A 21,062-nucleotide genomic window follows, 5' to 3' on the forward strand; every position below is an offset into this window, starting at 1 on the left:
TCACCTCCTCCTGCCTCCTCCGGCACCACACGGCAACCCAGCCAGTTCAAAGCAGCATGGAAATTGATTCAAGGTGGCCTCTGAACCTCCACCCTCCGTGGCGGGAAGCACCACGGAGCCGGGTTTCCAGGGGGAAGGTCCCCCTCTCCACGCAGGGCGTGACCCCACTGCTATAAACATGCAGAAAAGGCACACCCGGGCAGCTTCAAACAGAAGGGAGGGCCCCCTGAGAAACCTCGCAGGCTCCTGCCCACCCTGATGCTCCAGGCAGCCCCCACCCCGCCGGGCTTGCGTGCTCACGCACAGGCTCCCTGAAGGTCCTGCCCCACAGAGCCCTGCGTGTGCAGGTGGGCAGGCAGCACCCCCACTCGGTGCAGGCTACAGTGACGTGCATATCCACGGGAGCCCGCCGGAGCTTCCCTGAAAAACTGCCTCTACGCTGTTCCAGGCTTGGGTTACAGAGGCCGGCTCCTGTCACCGCCGCCCACAGTGGCTCTAGGATTACATGAGCTGGACACTGTCCAGGCAAACCTACTGTTTGTTTTCATCCTCTTTGAAGGAGACTTAAAAAAAAAAGGAGTCCTGGCTGGGGAGAGAGGAGCCCTGCCCCCGCCCCCTCCTCCACCTTCTGGGAAGCAGGGCCTAGCTTACAAAGGTGACTGTTCACTGGCAGGGGACCTGGGCCCTCACCACCAACAGGCCCCTGTTGTCTCCAAACAGGTGGGCCCCATGCAAGGAGGCAGGGGTAGCCTTGGGTGCAGGGGTCCATTAGCCAGCACCCCTCCAGGGAGAGCCAGCCACCTGTTCTCCTGCTTCTGTTTTTGACAGTCTCATCCCTGGAATCTAAGACCCCTGAGAGAGAAGGAAGGGAAGGGTACGTGACTCTCAGCCAGCCCCCATACTGTTCCCAGAGCGGGGCCCCAGCCCCTTGAGACTATGTCTGGCAGTCAGCAGGTGCGCAGTGGGCAAAGGGGTACAGTCCAGAGCAGGAGACCCAGGCACCTGGGCATCAGCTCCCTGGTCAGTCATGGGTCTCTTCCAGCATGGGTGGTTTTGGTGAAGGAGTTGGCATGGGGCCCTCATGGTAGAGATATAATGGAGGGAGGAAGAGTAGAAGGATGGGAGTGTCCATTTCCTGGCCTGGCCCAGCGACTGGGTCTAACCCCCACTCAGAATGATAAAGAAAGAAAAGGACATCACGTGACAGACCTTAGGAGATTTGGGGCCCGGGGCAAGGAGGTATACCGAGTGTGGGAGAGGGGCTGCCCCTTTCTGCAAGGAAACAGGGGTAGCTAAGTCCTTCCTTTCGGCCTAGGAGTATCTAGAGAAGGCCAGAGCAGAATGTCACAGTGGACTGGCTTCTGAGCACACACTGGAGGCACCTTCTGGGACCCCCCAGTGATGAGGGCAACAAAAATGGGGGCAAGAACGTGTCAACACCTGTCCCTATGCCCACAGGGATCAGCAATGCCTGAGAATATGACTCTCCTGAGACCTCGGGAGTCTGGAGTCCTGCAGGAGCTCTGTAGGTCTGTGCTAAACCAGGAGATGGGGAGACCTCGTGAAAATCACCTGAGAGCAGGGGGAGGAAGGCCTCAGCTTTGTCCAAGGGAAGGGCAGGAGCTGCAGGGAGCTGGGGCGGGGGCTGCACTGGGCAGATGAAGAGGGGGCTTCTGGGGCGGGGGGAGAGCAGTGTCAGCTGAAGGGGGCCGGGCAGGCAGGCCGGTCATCCTTGGGCAGCACAGCCAGGGTCCATGTGATAGGTGAAAGTTACATACTCGATGCCAATTTGTGCCAAGAGGTCAAGCTCCTTCAGCAAAGCTTTCTCTGACTCAAGGACTGAGGTGAAGCACAAAGGCAGGTCTTCCAAATGTCTGCTAACCAGCACTTCGTCTCCTTAGAACCAAAACCAAACTCCAACCATACACAGCACAAGTGTTCAAAGGCTTCGCCAAGCCTTTGTTTGGCAAATGATAGCATGTGGTCCCTCCGGGCTTACCAGACTGCTGCCCTTAAAGTCACTGTGTCAGGTTTGGAAAACTGCCCCAAACTTCTAGAGAGGGATGGACAGTAGGAACCCCAACTCCCATGACACTGTCCAATCTCAGTGTACACTTAGAAAAATGGGGAGTTTCCTAATTATGAAAGTAATTCACAGGGCTGTAAAAAACCTGCAGTATCCACACAATGGAACACTACTTAGCAATAAAAAGGACAAAATCACTAATACCCACAACTACATGGATGAACTACAAAATAATAAGAGGCTCAAAGAAGTCAGACAAAGAGAGTACATATTGCAAGATGCCACTGACATAAAATTCTAGGGAAAGCATATTGAATAACAGTGACAGTGGATCGGAGTCGCCTTGTAGGGATGGAGGGAGGGGATTACGAAGGGCGTGATGGGGATGTTCATTAACTTGAGGTGGGTGTCGGTTCCATGGATGTGCACATGTGTCAACACTTACCAGATGTGTACTTAAACGTGTGCAGATTACGTGTCAGTTATATCTCAATAAAGCTGTTGTAAAAAAAAAGTCATCCATACTGATTAGAAGAAAAAATACAGAAAAATATCAAATCTCCCACAATTCTATCAGAGCTGACCAGAAACAACATCGTGATGTTTTCCTTCCAGTATTTTCTCTATACACAAACATAAATAATATACGAATTTGTTTTTATGTAGAAGGCAATCTCTTTTTTAGAAAGTTTTATGTTCTGAATTATTTTTTTTTTTAATTTTAAAATGGTACTTCCCGAATGTTTTTTGTTTGGTTTTAGATGCCAATCTCTCAGGCACTCTGAGAAGAGGAGGTGGGGACCAGCAGCTCTGGGGAGGGGAGAGCAGTGAGGAGAGGGGTGGAGCCCCCGCAGCGAGCCTGTCCAGAGAGGCCGGGCAGACACGGGACACGCAGCACAGCATGGGTCGCTGACCCTCAGCAACAGCCTCCCTGAGCCTCTGGGAGTGTCTGCACCCCTTACTTGGGGTCAGTCCACCCAAACCCCCTTGTGCTCTAGATTGAGCCGAAATGACAGTGCCATGTACCCAGTACCTGTTCCATCAAAATCTGTCCAAGGGAATCTAAAAAAATGTGTTGACCAGCCTATTCACCCAACACCTCTGCCATGTTCACTCTAGCTCCCGGCTCCTTCCCTCCGGTCCTGCTCTCCCTTCATCTCCCTTCCAGCTCTGGCTGCCATCTTCCTGCCTTCTTCATTTAGCCTTAGACCATGACGTTCCCTTCACTAAGCATCCTGAGAAACGCTCTCAAGGGCTCGACCACGCTCCAGCATGAGAATGACTCATTCCCCGTTACTGGATGTTTAAGTTGCTTCCAGATTTTCATCTTTATAAATAACATTGTGAGGAACATCCTTGTTTAGCAACTTTTTGACTGCAGATTTCATTGTTTCCTTGGGAAAAATTCCTAAAAGCAGAATCACCAGGATAAAGGGATGAATTCTTTTAAGGGTTTCGGGACATTCTGCCAAAGCTGCTTGGCAGAGAGCTTGTACCTTCCCCTCCTAAAGGCACAGGGGAGTCCTTGCCACACACGTCCACTTGTGCTGAGCACCACCATTCACACAAACCAAAACAATTCACACCAAAAACTTGCTAATTTGATAGTAAAAATTAGTATCTAATTTTAATTATGCACCTATTTGATTACTGTAAGACTGACCTTTCTCACATTTACTGCCACTGCGGCACATGGGTGGCGCAGTTGGTTGAGCGTCCGACTCTTGATTTAGGCTCAGGTCATGTTCTCAGGGTCCTGAGATGGAGCCCTGCTCAGCGGGGAGTCGGCTTCTCTCCCTCTTCGCCTGCCCCTCCCCCTCGATCCTTTGTGCACGTGCGCACCTCTCTCAAATAGGTGCCTGGGTGGCTCAGTCATTAAGTCTGCCTTCAGCTCAGGTCATGATCCCAGGGTCCTGGGAAGCCTGCTTCTCCCTCTCCCGCTCCCCCTGCTTGTGTTCTCTCTCTCGCTGTGTCTCTCTCTGTCAAATAAATAAATAAAATCTTTAAAAATAAATAAATAAATAAACCCAACCAATTCATATCCTTCACCCACTTTCCTATTGGCAAGTTCATTCATAATACTTCTTCATTATCAATTATTAGATTTGTTTCCATAAGAGAGTATGTGTCATACACATTGCAGGACTTTTTTCTTAGTTTATCAACTGACTTTTGATTTTGTTTTTGGGTTTCTTCTCTTGGCATACTAAAGTTTTTATTCCCCCTGATGAACAAACAAAACAATTGTGGCATTGTGGCTTCTGCCTCTGGCGTCATGGATAGAAAGATGTTTCTCAGCTGATAATTTCTCAAATACTTAAAGTGAATTTAATAATTTTTTATAAATTTAATATATTTTGAGGTTTGATGAGTGAGGGACCTGATAGTTTCCCATGTGGTTAAGTAACAACTAAATCTGTTAACTTCTATTTTCCAGACTTTCTAGTCTGTTCCATGGATATGTTTTCTATTACTATCTCAATATCAAAATGTTTAAATTATGACAAATTTATACTGTTTTAACATCTGGTGGGTCACCCACCCAGATTCCGGCTGGGAGCTGCGTAAAAGCCATCATTTGGGAACAACTGAAATATGTAAACTATTCCCCACCTCCCTTCCAGAAGCACACCAAACATTTTTATTTATACCATTGCCCTTTTGTGTCTCCAGCACCACCTTATCGTGTTCTGCATACAGGTTCTACACGTTTCCTACTAAGTGCCCTTCCTGAGTATTCCATCTTTGATTCTGTCATGAGTGGGACAGCTTCCGCATCACGTCTCCTGACCTGCTTATAGGCATAGAGGCTGAACTGTGCACACTTCCGCATGGGGGCACCGTCTCTGCGACTCCCCCAAGCCCTTACTGAGTGGTCACCCCTGACCCCCGGGCCCGTGACCACTGAAGGGGGCCAGCATTGCCTGCAGGGAGCCCGCTTTCCCAGTTCAGCTGCAGCCTACTTCCATAACTCCTCTACCTGCCTCATCCCTCCACGCCATCCACGTCCTGTCCCATCAGATCCCATCAGACACAGCTCGTCCCACACATGCCACACCCCTCCTCCCCCTGTGCTTCCCTGACTGTACAGTGGGATTCACTCCTCCAGATCCATTGGTGCTGCCTCCGTAATCGGAACCCATTATCCCTGCGGGGTGTGCATCTTCTGGAGGAACCCCTATTTCAGTCTCTTTATGATAAGGGTTATTCACACGTCTGTGTTCTATCAGGTGATGCCACCAAGGCCCGACCCACATCTAAGCTCTCCTGCCTCGAATCACAGTGCCATGCACATGGCTGCAACAAACGTGTTGACAAACTAGATGAGGGAAACTGGAAACGTGGGTGTGCAGAAGCTGCTGGTCCCTGCTCATTCCTTAAGCCAAAAGGAAGGAGTACTCCAGGAAGACAGGGAGGCCCATGGGGCTGAGGACAAAGGAGCGCCTGTGCCTTTTCAGAGTGGATGGGACGCAAGCCAGCCCAGCCTTACACTCTTGGACTCTCCCCAGACAAGGTCTCGGGCTCCTCCCTCCCTCAGGAAGGTGGGAGCCTCCGTCTTGGAAATCAAATCTGCCAAACCATGGCCCAGACATGCTTCGGTGAAGGCCAAAGGCCTCAACCCCGGCCACACAGAAGATTCACCCGTAAAGCCTGTTAAACACAAACCAGGGTCCCATGCAGACCTCCTGAGTCAGCCTGGTAGGTGGGGCTGGGGCAGCCACAAGTGGTGCTGGTCCCAGGCCAAGGCACGGCCCAGGGGAGCACACCTCCACCTCCTTAGCCTGCCCTGAACGAGGCAAAGTAGACAAGCCAAGGAGAAGGAAACCAACATTTGACAATGCCCAGAGGCGAGGCACCGGGCTAGGAAGGCACTTGACATGAATTAGCTCATTCCCTCAGCAAAAACTATATGAGTTATTGCCCCAACTTATAGATGAGGAAACACGTTCAAAGGCGTATGTCTCACCCCCAGGTAACCAGGTTGGGACTAGAACCAAAACAAAACAAAACAAAACAAAACAAAACAAAGCCCACATTTGAGAAATCCAACTGTGTCGGGTTTAGCTAATACTCTGAAGGTCCTAAAATTCCCTAGCATCTATCTCTCGGTGACACCTAAGCCTGAGGTACCCAAGCACTTGGATGCAAAACCAAGGGCTGTCTGCTTTTGATGAACAGGTTGTGGCCAAGGTGGAGATGGTCTTTTCAGGGTCCCTGCTTTTCCTCCAGCCCCAGTCTGCACCCGTGCATTGCTGAGCCAGGCCACTGAGTGGTCCCTTCCTACCCTGGGTCATCCCCACCTTAGGCAATTCCCCAGGTCAGGAGGTCCCTCTGTCACACTTGCTGCCCAGGCCAGTTACTCTGCCACCCAGGGCCTCATTAAGACTTTTCTGGGCTCTTCGTACCTTTGCCTATATAGATCCTCTCCTCTATTAAAGAAAAATTAAAAAGTATATAATTGCATCAGCATAAAGATGATTATGTATTAAAACATCTTGCTGAACCTAAAGTTCATGTTTCCTGTCTGATTTTAAAGGAAATTAAACCCTTTTTGTGGGCCCCTAAAACTAGTATGGACCCTCAGCATCATGCCTCCCACATCTACTGGGCCAGTCAGCCCCACCCTACCATGAGCCCAGTGGGGTTCCCTGGAAATGCCCCGTGGAAGACCCAGCTCAAGCCTGCCCAGTGTCTCCACAACCCAGACCCCACATACTCTGCCCCAGTGGAATCCACTGCCCTCACCGGCCACATTCACTGCACTTACACAGATCTATCTGGAGCTACTGTATGGGCTGTGAGTGCCACAGGGGCCTTGATAAATGTGTACTGAAGGAACACTGAATAGAATAAACACGTGAACTTTAACCAGATGACTGAGTTTCTTGTGGCTGTGTATTTCGTATTCAAACTAGCTCAACACCCAGCTAACTCTCACAGGTGAAGAGGAGGCCAGGGCACCCTTCAAGATTGGGTTACTAGGGAAAGACATGGCCACAAGAGTCCCAGAGCCTTCTGCTGGAGTCCAGGTGAAAGAGAGGGGTCTGGGCCGCCTCATGGTCCCTTAGTGGCTAAGACAATCTGTGTATTTCTAATACTAAAGCTATACTGGGCTGTGACACCTCAAACCCTTTGGAAGTAGTGCAGTGGCCAATACTTGGGATTGTTTTTAATGCCTGTGAGCTAAGAAAAAAGTAAATCCGGAATTAGAAAAAACTAAGCAATAATTAATCATTGAAAATTTGGTGTTATTTAGCCTGCTACATCTTTTAAATTTGTCTTCATGTTTGGTTACCTCGTTTAGATCATATCCTCTTAATTTATATTTATTTTTTCAATTAAAGTATTTTTATCCGAAAAGGAAGGCATTTGGGAAGAGAAAACTACACATGGTCTCATGGCTGGGGTGAAGCCTCATCCACTGCCGAAGCATCCTGATCCCAGGCACCCCCTGGTGGAACATACTGAAATTGCAAGCAAAGTAGCCACCAGGAAAAAGCAAACTGCAAAAGGGCACATCCACTTTTTTTTTTTTTAAGGCTACAGATATGCAATTTCCACCATATATCCTTAGTTCTTTACATGTGAATCCCTGATCTACAAGCATTACCTGGAAAGGGCATTAATGTTATGTCCCATACATATACAGGTCATTTTTTTCAATATGTGTAGACGTGATTAATAAAATACAAAAGTTATCTAGATGAGCTTCAAAATTCATAGTGTATTTTTGTTTACATATATTTCCCTCATTGATGGCTCATGAAAACATAGTTACTGTCATTTGAAAGTTTTCCCAAATTGTTCAGTGTTACAAAGGGACCCTCACTCTCAGAAAAACCAGGCACTCTGGCTTTAGGGGAGAATCTACAGCCTTTACGAAACCAAATACCATGGCAGGCCATTCTGGACCTTGCTCACTGATGTGAGTTCAGATGGGAATTCCAGTTTGGTTGGCAGTAGAGGCTTAAACTGTAACTTTGTACAAAAGACTCTATGTTCACCGGAAGAGCAGAGAACTGGTAGAATATCAACATGATGTCACAACAGAAGTGTTTATTTGGGAACGGGGGAGAAACAAGAACAGATGATATTTGGGAAGTATTTGCTCCTGCAGCTAATCATGCTGGTACATGGTGAACAGTTCACTTAGGATGGCCCCACGGAGCCAGAGAGACTCAGGACACAGCCCCCTAGGTCTCCTCAGATGGGGACAAGCATATCACTTTCACCTCCCTGAGCTTTAGTTTCCTCACCTCAAAACAGGAATAATCATTTCTACTTTTAAAGGTTATTCCCAGAATTAGTGGGATAATATATTCCTTAAGTGCCTAACAGTGCCTGCAATATAGTACGTGCTCAGCCCATGGTGGCTCCAATCCATTCCCCCTCACTGTAGCACTTCAGTTTTTATTCTCACAGATGGTAATGGTGTGAAATGTGAGAGTTCAGAGAAAGAATTCTTGACACATCTTCAGTGCAAAAACGGTGGTTTTATTAAAGCACAGGAATAGGACCTGTGGACAGAAAGAGCCGCACTGGGGTTGTGTATACTTTCAAGTTGGGAGGGGGTTAGGGATAGTGTTAAGTCTCTAAGGAATTTGGAAGTGACCTTGAGGAGCTAGCTGTTGTTAGGAAAGGGTCATTTATTACTGTCCAGTACGCCCTTAGTCATGAAACCCTTCAGTGTGTATCATGGGCCATATGCTTAGAGGATGATTGTCTTGGGGGTGGGGGTGGGGGTGGGGGGTCGAGTAAAAGAAATTTTCCAAAGGGATTTTCATATGTTAAAGTAGACTTACAGGATCCTGAAGGTCAGGCTAACGTCAAGCTAAGGTTGCCTTTTGCCTCTAGCAAAGTACTAACATCGAGGCAGTTGAGTTCCTGGAGGAGGTCACTCTGCTTGTTTCAAGGACTTGTCAATGGGCTGTAAGTTGTAAGGAAGTTTAATTTTTTTTCTGTATTTCTTTGGCCTTTGTTCTCCACATCAATGGCAGCCATTTAGCTTCTACTCCTTCAGGTGAGCAAGGGGCTAAGTACGTGCACACCCTGGGCCAGGCACGACAGTAGCACTCCAGCCAGTCTACACAACAACCCTCTGAGGTGGGTACTAGTCCCATCCCCATGTTCCAGATGGGGAATGGCGGCACTGAGAGACCACATGGCTGGAGAAAAGGAGAGTCAGGCTTTGGGCCCAGAGCCCCCCATCACAAGGCCTTATTGTAACTAGAAATGTATTAATAAAAAGGGCTTAATTATAATAAAATGTCATTTCTAACTCACTCTTATCCACTGGTTACAGCATATCTGCCACTTCCACATGAACTATCGCCTTCGCTTCTCCCAACAACCCTGGGAGGCATGTATCTCAATCTCCCAGTGTGCACAGGAGGAAAATGAGCCCAAGGCTGTCCTCAAGGTGACCCAAACAGCCAGGGACCTGCCAGGGTGTGGTCAGCCCAGTCCCCAGCCATGACCTTCCCCTCCCCTCCTCTCCTGCAAAAGCTGCTGCAGGCTGGCCAGGAGAGGCAGGAGGGAAGAAGGGTCTCCAGGTAGACTCCAGTTGTGGGTGGGAAGTCAGGGAGGTGGGCTCAGGGGGAAGCTGACCAGGGAATACGGAGCCCCTCCCATGCCCCAGGCCTTGTGCACACCCAGGGGAATAATTTGACAAGAGTGTTCACTCAATAAGTAAAACCCTGGGGGAGTTATAAAGACACTTCCCAGCCGTTGCCAAGTTAACAGTTCAAGACAGGTTAAAAATAAGGCAACAAAGGACACTGGATTCAAATCCCTGCTCCACTGGGTACTGGTGATTTAGGTAAGTCCTATCACTTCTCTGTGCCTCAGTTTGCTCCTCTGTAAAATGGGGCTAAGAGAAGTGAGGGGTGAAGCAACCATGACAGCACCTGGGTGTGTTCGCTAACTGGTGTTTAATCTAGCTCACAGCAACAGAGCCAACAACCACACAGCGTTGTGCAAGCAGAGGGGTAAGTGCCTGGGTTGTCTTCAGGGGAAAATCATCTCCTGAGAGAAATGGGGTAAGCGGTGAAGCTGGGTTCACAGCTCTTTCAATCACTAGCTGAGGGACCTTGGCCAAGTTACTTCACTTCTGGGGGCCCTAGTTTCCTTATTTATAAAGAGAGGCACAGGGTAACTGTAAGGCTTTGTCAGAGAAGGCAAAGCACCCAAGATGGCGCCCGGCCTTCAACAGATCTAGTGACTGGCTCTGACATCACCGACTCTCTGGGAGGGAAAGAGACTCTTCTAATCGCACCCATACTCACACTTTATTACTTTAAAGCACAAGATCGGTGGCGGAGTGGAGGGACAGGCAGCCTGGATCATCCAGTGTTTATATGCCCCCCACACACACCTCCGAATCTCATTCTATACAGCTGGAAGGACTGAAAGAAAAACATCTGTTGCTGGTAGAATTATTATTCCAGTTTACTTCATAATATACAATCAGGGTACACCCCCTGAAATTAAAGAAAGAGAAACAGCATTTTATATAAGTTAAGTCCTATTTTTAATTCCTAGAAGGAAGGTGCTGTAGAAATCTGAGGTGAATCACTTGGGATACATGGAATCACTATTACTTTCCCCTTCTTAAAAGATAAGGATTTCTTCGATGGGTTTCTAAAACATGATCTGCTGGGCCCTCCACAGACCAGTCCCAAAGGCTGTCACACCCCACCTTGACTTAGAGGGTGGGCTCTTCTCTCCTCACCCCCAGCATCCACCTTGGAGCTTCGAGTTAGGGGCCACCAGGTTGCTTTAAATAGTCCCCCTCTGAAGGGGTAACAGTTACTCTAAGTGGGAGAGGGCCCATTTAGAGCCAGAAAGGTGTGCATCATCAGTCACCAGAACACCCTGGCCCACCAATGGGCTTGGAGTTGCTAAAAACGCATTCTTTCCTGGAATGGTGCCTCAACAATGCTTTTCTTGAATAACCGAAAATACAGTAATCCACTCAGAGGGGGACCCTGGCACTATACAAACACAGGAATTTGTAGTAATTATGCAAAAAAACCTGTTTGAAGAGGCAAGGAGAAATATAGTTCAACAACTGACTGCTAATCAATTATGGCTCATAAAAAAAAAAAAAAAAAAAAAAACCTGGCTCTTAACTTAGCAGCATGTTAACTCATGCTTCCTCCCCATGCCTAATAACCTAGGGCTGTTCAGCATGAACGTGACACCGCCAAGAAAGGAGCAGAGAGAGCAAAGGGTCTCCAGTGCTGAGAGAAAACGACCAGACAGCCCACACCCTTCTACTGAGGCAGGTCTCTGGGGAACCGATTCTCAACGACGTGGTCTATAGACGAGGCAAATGTGCAGGAACTATTTGTATGTGGCTTCACGCTGTTTTGCCACCTATTTTGAACAAAGCTCAGGCTGGGGAAGCTTCTAATCTGGTTTCTGCGAGAGAGCAGGAAGGGGGCTGGGGCTCATGTCCACGGGGACTGAAACGAAAACCTTGTCCGTGAAAGGTTCTGGGCCTTCTCGGGGGGCAGAATGACTGATTCTGTGAGACAGGGACCAGGTCCACCGTACCCGTGGCTGCATTCTGTGAATCTTACCTCTGCCTGCATCAAATACAACATTAAAAGTGCAATATTAGAAAAATAAATAAAGGCTGAGATGCCATTCACACGGCCCGGCTTGGGTACCGCCTCCTGGAGGCTGGAAAACCCAGGGCCACACTTCCTAGCCTCGCTCCCTGCCAGGCTCCCCACGTGGAGGAGCTTCCTGTGCATCTCTGCTAACATGGAGGCATCAGGCTTTCCCAAGGGGGGGGTGGAAGTCCCAGAACCTCTTCCCCAGCTTCATGGATGTCCGCTGAGCAGAAGGAGGGACCCTCCGTGGAACCGCTCTGGGATGGGAGAGAGCAGCTCCCAGCCGGCCAACTCTGCAGTGTGGCTCTGGGGGTCACTCTTGCCAGTCCGGCCAAGGGCCAAGCTTCCAACAATTCTGTCAGCCCTGAATTTCCCGCATTAAATCTTCTTCTGCCTAAACTAACTAGAGCAAATCCTGAATAATACAGATGCTGAAGACAATGTCGACCAAGAGGCAAGAAATCTCATCCATAAATAAATAAATAAATAAACAAACAGATACATAGATAGATAAACAAACAAACCTTTAGTGTGAAAAAAGATTATTCCAGGCAGGATATATCAAAGGAGGAGACAAGTACATACACAGGAAATCTACTTATGAGCTAGTACTTGGAAGGAACCAACCACACAAATGTGCAAAAGAGCATGGACAAGGATGTTCACCGTCCTGCTATTACTAAGAGGCAAAAGGTTGAAAATAACCTAAGTAAACGTCCATCCAACAGAGAGGACTTGGACTAGTAGGCTGGGCCTACCCATACGATGGGAGTTCTTCACAGCCACACAAATGATGTGAAGGAAGAATATCTAATGATGTGAGAAAGAGACTCAACACATACTACTAATTCTGAAAAGGCAGCACAAAACAATATAGACATTGCATCTCTGTATTAAATATATACTTTTGTGCATACACACACACACACACGTATACTCAGTATAGCGCAGACAAAAGTTTGGAGGGATACACGCCCAAACCTATCAAGACGCCCACTCACGTTCCACCCCCGGGTTCACTAGGTGGTGGAGACAGCGCGTTGGGCAGCACCTGGCCTCGTGCCACCTGAGGGAGCAGCCAAAGAGCAGCCTGACTGTGAGGAGCCAAATCACAAGTCTGGTCAGCACTCCAGACAGCTGGCCCACCTGCTCCGCGCCCAGTTCACTGCCTTCTGGGCCTTCCCTGCTTGCCGGCCTGGCCGAGTCCTGTCTGCAGTAGTTCCTTCACCACCTAGAGATGCTGCTGGGATGCCCCAGGACCCACTAAACACACCCAGTGATTTCAGTTCTAAACATCCTACCGAGGAAGCCTCGCTTACCTGAACACCTCAACTGAAAGAACCATCTTTGCTCACGAAGGCCATGAGGGAAACAAGATGACACTGGCCAAGCCTCAGAAAACAGTGACACAAATCTGCAAAATGTTTTGTGTTTGTACTGTAGGAGCCTGTTTGACCCAGGCAGCATACTGGAAATGCTACTACATGGTGATTCAAAGATCTGACTTCCAACGGAGCATGCGGCTGACACCCAGCAACCCTCCAAATATACGTGACCATTTCAAATCCTGTGGAAGTAATCCCAGTTCACAGAGTGAATCACCAGGTGAAGTGGCCTGACTGAGTGATTCAGATGTCAAGTGCGCGGGTCTGACCCACCAACAAACCCCGTCCTCCTCCTCCTCGCTTCCATTAGCAGAGTTAGTACTTGCGGCTTCCAAGTCATAAATCCTCCACGCAGAAAGGACCCACGAAAAAGTTCTCGCTACCACTTCTTGGGGGGAGGGGAGGAAAAAGATGAGTAAATAAGGTATTAAAGCGAGATGACGGAACGAACCTCGGGACGAGGAGTGTGGTATTAAACCCAGGTAGGGACAGCAGGCAGAGAGGGGACGGAGCTTCAGAGCAGCTCACTGCATGGCCCACATCAGCTGCAGACCAGTAAGGAGAAGTCAAGATGCCCAGCTCTGAGCCTAGGCCCTGGGACAAGAGTGGCCCCGTGCTCAGTGCTCCTGTCCCTGCACCTGTTGGGGGCAGATGTTGTGCCTGGTCACACAGCTGCAACCAACCAAAAAGAGCTAACCTGCCCAAGGCTCAGAGCAGCATGTACGGTGCCATCACTGATGGGCATCCTCCCGTGGGCACTTCTCTCCTGAGGAGCCAAGAGCAGAAACCAGCCCTGAGCATGCAGTTCAGTGTCGGTCTGCACACCTGAAGTGGGTATGAGCAAGCTGTGTGAGCCTATACGGACCTACACCTGGTCCCAGACGTCCCCACGCACCTCAGACTCACCCGTCTCGATGGGACAATGGCTTCACAAAGATAGCGTCAACCTGGACCCTGATTTTCAGAGACTAAGTTAGTGTAACATATACTGTTTGAGAATATTCAATTCTAAAGAAAAGACAGCAAAGGGTTGGATGACTTGTAAGATATGTTTAGTATAGATGAAACTCAGTAAGGAGAGCACGTGTGTGTTAAACATAGATAGAAAGGTGTGGAAGGACAAGAGGTACCTAATATTCATGAGACACTAAATATACCCAAGGCAGCTGGGCAGTAAATATTCATGATACACTAAATGCTGTAAAGGTACTAAATATTCATGATATATTCATATGCATGAGACTAAATTTATAAGAGGAACCTAATATTGGTTGCAATTTGGTTACCCATTGGTGACACTCATTCTGATCCTCTAACTCATGGCTGTTCATCAGGCTCACTGGGGAGCCACAGATGAGGCAGGGCAGAACTGTCCCTACGTCTCACCATGAGAACAAGTGTGTGTGTGTGTGTGTGTGTGTGAGAGAGAGAGAGAGAGAGAGAGAGAGAGGGAGAGAGACTGGCCCAGGGCACCTCCCATTTGTGACTCCACTGTTAGTACGTGAACTCTGCTCCTTGTAACCACACGTTAGCAGGGAAAGCTAAGGCTGCACAGAGACACGGAACACATGAACATGGTGTACCCCAGGACTCGGGTGCTGAGGGTCTTCCACCTACTCGCACCCTCTCCTACCTGTGCCACTTTCCCTGTCTCTTTCCCCTTATTCCTCACTGTGTGCTTCCCACATGCCATCTACCACTAGCTCTGCTCAGGAGCGCTCTGCAGCAGATCTGCTCATTTTCCTTAAATGCCATCAGATCTCAGATGCAGAAGGACCCTTTATTGCTTCAGGGTACTTATTATGGGGTCCTAACTGGGAATTATAATAAGTGCCCTTGCACCTTCTTAAAAAAAGACAATGGAAGAATAATAGTCATAAATAATTTATGAAGCATTTCTTCTGCTGATACAGTACCTCAAGTGATGCTTGTGTGTGTGTGTTTGTGTGTGTGTGGATCACCCCCCACCCCATACTATGGGGTGCCCAAGGTTGCAGGGACTCTATGTGGCACAGCTGAGACCAGAGCCCTGACTGCCCCCCTTGTCTGGACCACCTGCTTTAAGAAAGCAAAACCCCCCTGACATTTTCATATCCCTCATTCACAACGGCTGTTCTGCAAGCAATTTCTTGGGAAACTCACACACCACAGTTAATGCTTCTATTGCCTCCCACAGACATGAGAATCTGGGAGGCAGAAACCATGGAGAAACTGGTGTATGGGCCTCAGAGGTGAGGCCAAGCATTCTGGAAGTTCTCAAACTTCATACATTTACAAATCAGCCACACCCACGAGGGCCAGGAAGAGGCCTGAGCAAATAAATAACTTTCCACTCCTCACCTTTCAAAAGGATCTTTTGTAATTTCTTTTCACATATACCTTAACGATAAGAAAAATATTTGAGAGTGCTTCCTCCCAGGAATGTGCACAGGAACAGTGCAAGGGTCTACATGAAGTCAGGGTCTGAGGAGGGACCCCTGGCTACCTGGTTGCACCTGTCTCTGTGTCTTGTCAGTTAGCCACTAAATTCCCATGGCATCTTCTGGTTCATGACCGCTGAGCTCAGAATTCCAGGTGATAGCACATTAAAGCAATACAAAGAATTCTCAGGTAACTCCTCAGAATTACAAATGGGTCTCAAGGACCACTGACCTGATCTAAAAGTTTAAAATTACTTTCCAGATACAAGTATCTATCTAAGAAAACAGGGTTAGATGGAAACTCCTGATTTCCATTGTGTAGGGAAAGCACAAGGAACTTAGAATGCTGCCCTTTCTTGTTGTCCTACCTACAGATGACAGTAACTGTGCCAGTGTTTACAGGTACCTGGACAACGAGAGGGATAAGCATGACACCAGGAAGGGTCAAGCCACAAGTGGGTCCTGAAAGGCCACCCCTGGGAAGGCTTTCTGTCTCTAGGCACTCGAGAACTCCTTCTCATGGAAAGTTCTCTTTCATCTCACATCCATTTGGCTAAGTCTTTTTTTTTTTTTTTAAGATTTTATTTATTTGAGAGAGAGCACGAGTGGGGTGAGGGGCAGAGGGAGAAGTGGACTTCCCACTGAGCAGGGAGCCTGATGTGGAGCTCGATCTGGGGACTCCAAGATCATGACCTGAGCTGAAAGCAGATGCTTAACTGACTGAGCCACCCAGGCACCCCATGTGTGGCTAAGTCTTAATGTTACTTAAAGTCACCTCCTCCAAGAAGCCTTCCCTGACCACTTCATCTTCCACTGAATGTGAACAAAACCCAGAGCTTAGCTTTACAGCTTTAGCCTTCCTAAAGGCTAATATTATTCTCCAAATAACTCCTAGGAACCCTGAAGAAGCAACTAATTGTGACTGGGATTTTTCTGTATTTCTCCTATGCTTTTAGTAAATGCCGAGTACACAGTGACCATTCTGATGATGAACAAACAGCAGCATAAATAGGGGTAATAGTCTGAAAGACATTAATCCACATGAAGTTGGTTTACTGGGCTGGACTCAGTAATGTTCAAGCAGAAAGCTAGTCTCTTCTCCCACCCACCACCAAAGCTTCAAAGTTGCTCTTTCCCCATTTCCTCCCAGCCTGTGATTGGCATCTCCAGCGGGTCCTATAGCTTTCACATATTAAGAAGTCCAGTGCACATAACCCAGGTCAGCCTGCCAGAAAGATGGAGGTGGGGAGAGGAAGGGAACTTCTTCCCTATTTTCCCAGTTTGTTCCTCCCTAATTCCTTCCCACACTACCAGGATGCATCTGATTTTTCCCAGGGTGGGAGGCGGGGGGCGGAGTGGGGGGAAATCATAGAAAAAGATGTTTGAATTCCCTCTGCATATCAAGAGGAGAGCCTAGAAGGGTTGACCCCAAAGCTTTATTCTAAGTCATAATGTACAGAGGACAGAAGGTATGACCTAAGGAAGACCTGCCCCACAAGTTTAAAAAAAAAAAAAAAAAAGCTCTTGGGGCACCTGGCTGGCTCCGTCAGTGGTGGAGCATGTAATTCTTGATCTCGGGGTGGTAGTTTGAGCCCCACATTGCATGCAGAGATCACTTAAAAATAAAATCTTAAAAAAAAACCAAAAACTCTGCTGGTACTGAGAAAAGAGGAACCTGGAGAGACTGAGTCCCTTGTCCCTGTGTACCTTGCCTGGAGAAGGGGTGGTAAGGGAAGAAAAATCCCTTGTAGGTTGAGGGGGACACAGAAAGCATGGGAAGTTTTCATCCTGCTTCCTCCTGGGAACACTGGGGACCACTTGGTACAGCGGAAATGGAAGCCTAGCATAGTGCCACCCAACCTGGGCAGGTTCTCAGGTGCCCAGGAGAGACCGAAAAGAGACCCAGAGTGTGCAGAGCTCAAGGCCAGATGCAGGAGCCAGGTCCCAGCTGTGGCTTACGCCACTGAAACCCAGCTGGACCATACTCAGTGGAAACAGGGAAAGGAGGCTCAGTCCTGATGAGGGGAAACTCGCCAGAGGACAGCAAGAGGACCAGACGGCCAGCAAGAGGCCACTCTCCCGCACACCTTGATGTGACTACAACCTTCTCCTGGTGCCCAGAGACTACCTGTGGGGAGAAGGGGCCCCCAAGGGTAACCCAGAGAGACTGAGACACTGACTCTCAAGGGACCAAGCTCCTTTAAGTTGGATAGTGACTGAGATAATACTACTTGACTTGGGCTCAGGAAAATCACAATCATGAATGAGGACTAAATATACAAAAAGGGAACCAAAGTCATTTTGTTTGGAGTAGCAAAATTAAGTTCACTTATAAAACGTTTTGCATACTATGACTTGTGGCTGGTAAACTTCGCCACTCCAAAATAAACCCTCAACAGGAAACATCTCTACTTTGGTTCAACTGTTTCTGAAGGGTCTTCATGCAAAACAAGCAGAATTTAAGAGTGTCTGTGTATGACAAAGCCTAAGGCTAACCTCCAGAGGTAAAGCAAGTGGTTGCAAGCTTGCAAGGCAAATCCAGGCCCCCCAAACCATCACAGAAAACTTACCCTCCAGGAGGGCCAGTGCCTTCACACACATTCTCTCCTTTAACCCCGCCAGCATCCCTGTGAGCCGGCTATTATTACTCCCATTTTGCAGAATGGCAAACCGAGGCTCAGCAGGATTCGGTGACTAGTTCAAGATGACCAGACTGAGGGGCAATACGAATAGGACAGCCATCGTCTTACAGTCCCCACATGCCTAGCCCTACGCAACAGCCGGATGCTGTGCATTAGCTGGGCAACATCCATGGAGGATCCACTTTTTTTATTTTGTAAATGAGGAAACTGATGCTTACAGAAGTTAAGAAACTGGCCTCACAGGCAAGTCTAGAACTAGAGTGAGGCAAGTGAGGCATGCACCTCAGGCACAATATTCCAGGAGATACCGAAAAACCCCGTAAGACGAACATTTAATGCAATGTTTTAAAACATCAAAATGAACACAAAATCCACGTTGTACTAAATATCACAATTTTAAATAAAGACAGAATTCATATTCGTGATTTTCCCTTTTGCCTCAGGCTCCAACATGGCCCAGCAAGGTACTGGGGCAGAGCCAGGAAACCAGCCACCTCAACCCTTCTCCACCAGCCCCCAAAGACAGGGATCCCAGATACCACTGCGGGGCCCTCTCCAGATGTTTGCCCTCACCATTTTATAACCTCAAAGGGCTCTTAGGAGTGACCACCATGCACCATAATTCCAGGGGTGGGGGGGTGGGGGGTGGCTGAGTTCCAGGTTGAATACCAGAGGTCTAAACAGATTTAGTCCATGGTCCCGAGCGAGCGTCATGTAAATGAAGGAAGCTTGCCGGCTTGAATAACGGAGTAGGATATTTTAAGATACCAGCTTGAGAAGGTATGGGGTGGGCTCTGAAAGGATCACACAGCTGCTTGTCTCCCACTTGATAAATTTCCTGGCTCAAAATTAAGTGTTCAGCAGTGACACGATGCCAACGTCAGCCTGTACCTACAAAGTCCAATTCAAACGGCGGCATTCCTCTTTCCTGGCATTTCATAAGCCAAATGTTAGCTCATTTGAGTAACCACCTATGCTCTGATCACTTGTTAACCTCACATTAAAGCCCTACCTGATTATAAAGCATCTGTTCAAGATCTACCTTGTTGATTAACAATTAGAACACTGTGGTGAGCGTTGCATAACGTACAGAACTGTCGAATCACTACGTTGTACATTGGAAACTAATACAACACGGCATGTCAACTAAAAAATCACACCCCCCAATTTGAATATTTCTTAGATCAAACCCCAAATCGCTTACTGGTGGCTTGTAATCGAAGCCTAAAACCTATTTACAAATAAACCATTAACTAAAGCATAAAAAAGACAGTGAATTTGTCCACTGATTTCTCCTGCAATGGCCTTTAGAGACAGCAGGCACAAATACTTCGTACACTAACAATCCAAACCCGGCAAGACCGTCTTCCCTGTGCTCGTGTTTTCTTAAAGCTTGAAATTGCTAGGCTTCACCTCACAATTCAAAGTTAAGTCCAGCAAAGTGAGCTAGGGGAAACTTTGGGCACTTGGGTGAGCGCGTCTGCCTCACCTCCGCCCATGCCCGCGCTGCCCCAAGAGGCGGCCGCGGGGATCGCGCCCCCAACCCCTGGTCCGAGGGGCACCTGGCCGGGCGGGCGCTGCCCTGGCCGTCCCACACCTGGCCCGACGTCGAGGCGCGACTCGGTCCGCGCCACCCCCGCTCGGGTCTCCCCGCGCGGCCAACCCGCTTCGAACCACCCCGGTACCTGGCGCAGGAGCGTGGCCCCGGCTCGTCGAAGCTCAGGAGGAACACCGTCCGCAGGGTGCGGGGAAGGCTTCCGCCGTGGGCGCGCGCGCCCGGCGGCCCCCGCCCGAAACCTCTCCGCCGCCCGCGCCGGAACGCTGAGGCCCGCGGCGCGACGCAGCAGGTGGCCGCTGGCCTCGCCACAGCCCCGGACCGGGGCCGGAGAGCGGGGCGCGGGCGCGACCCTCGCGCGGACGGCCCTCAGCCTGCTTCGGCGCGCGCTCCCAGCTCCGGGCGCGCCGGCTCCGCTCGGCTCCTCTCGGCTCGGCGGGGGCGGACGCCGCGCCGCTCCGCTCCGCTCGCCCGCGGCCGCCGCGCGCACCTCCCCCGCGGCGCGCCGCTCCTGCCGCCGCCGCCGCCGCCGCCCTGTCGGCCCGCGGGCCGAGTCGCGGCCGACAGCTGGTGGGGTAAGACACCGGCGGGCCTTCGCTGTCCCCGTGCGCCCGGCCAGGGCCACTCCCCACCCCGAAGCTACTCCCAACGCCCCGCTTCGGCCGGCCGGCTCAGACGCGCTGTCGGGGCTCCCGGGCAGCCCACCCCTACCTTGGCGAGGCCGGGGTCCACCAGCGACCCCGACGGGCCTGGAGGACGAGGCGTCCACGCCCCGGCGCCCCTGCGTGCCTTGGAGGAGATTCAGCCCGACTCGAGCCTCAACCTTCCAGGTCACCAGGGGGCTTCGCGGCCCGACGGTGCGGGGCCTGGGGCGCTCCGGATCCGCCTAGCAAAGCAGGCGGCCCGCCGGCGGGGGGCCGAAGGAAGTAGGCGCAGTGGGTGGGAAGTGTGCATTTGAATAAAAGTAAAAGTTGTGTGTGTGTGTATTTTTTTTTATAACCGTGTGGGTCCGAGCGTCTCCAGGCTAATTAGGGAAGCTGCCGCCCTGTGTTGAGGTGAATCATTGTTGTGATACCACAAGTGTGGGAAGAAAGGCTGCTGATGACTTCTCAGGCTCGCTGGTTCCCCCCACCCCTTTTTTTTTCCTTTTAAAGACAGGCTGGTCTATTTAAGAAGACTGTCTTCAGAAACTTACTGGCCTCGGGTGGTCGCTCAGCTCATCAACTGGAGAGCCCGCAGGGAAGCCTTGGTGGGCTGATTGCACAGCCCAGGACTATGTGCCCCAAGAGCAGGGAGCTTTTCCGGCAGGGAGGGAAGATGAACGTGAACTGTGTCCCCGCAGAGACAGAGGCCACCAGAGCTTACACGCGAGAAAATTTCACGCTCCAGCTAGAAGAGGTAAAGCTAATGTCAG

At 49.7% G+C, this 21,062-nt stretch overlaps 1 protein-coding gene across 3 annotated transcripts in view; it reads right to left on the bottom strand.

The window, feature by feature from the left end:
- Window positions 1-20,619, bottom strand: part of CRACDL (CRACD like) — a 137,314-nt gene extending 116,695 nt beyond the window's left edge. The window contains exon 1 of one of the 3 annotated variants that reach the window (XM_036110742.2): window positions 20,360-20,619. The gene's annotated coding sequence lies outside the window, so the exon portion shown is untranslated. Of the gene's footprint in view, window positions 1-19,778; window positions 20,304-20,359 lie in introns of those variants that run through there. The other 2 variants (XM_078056656.1, XM_078056653.1) reach the window with 2 other exon arrangements.
- Window positions 20,620-21,062: the final 443 nt, after the last annotated feature.

Source organism: Halichoerus grypus, chromosome 10, assembly GCF_964656455.1.
Source record: "Halichoerus grypus chromosome 10, mHalGry1.hap1.1, whole genome shotgun sequence".
Taxonomy (NCBI): domain Eukaryota; kingdom Metazoa; phylum Chordata; class Mammalia; order Carnivora; family Phocidae; genus Halichoerus; species Halichoerus grypus.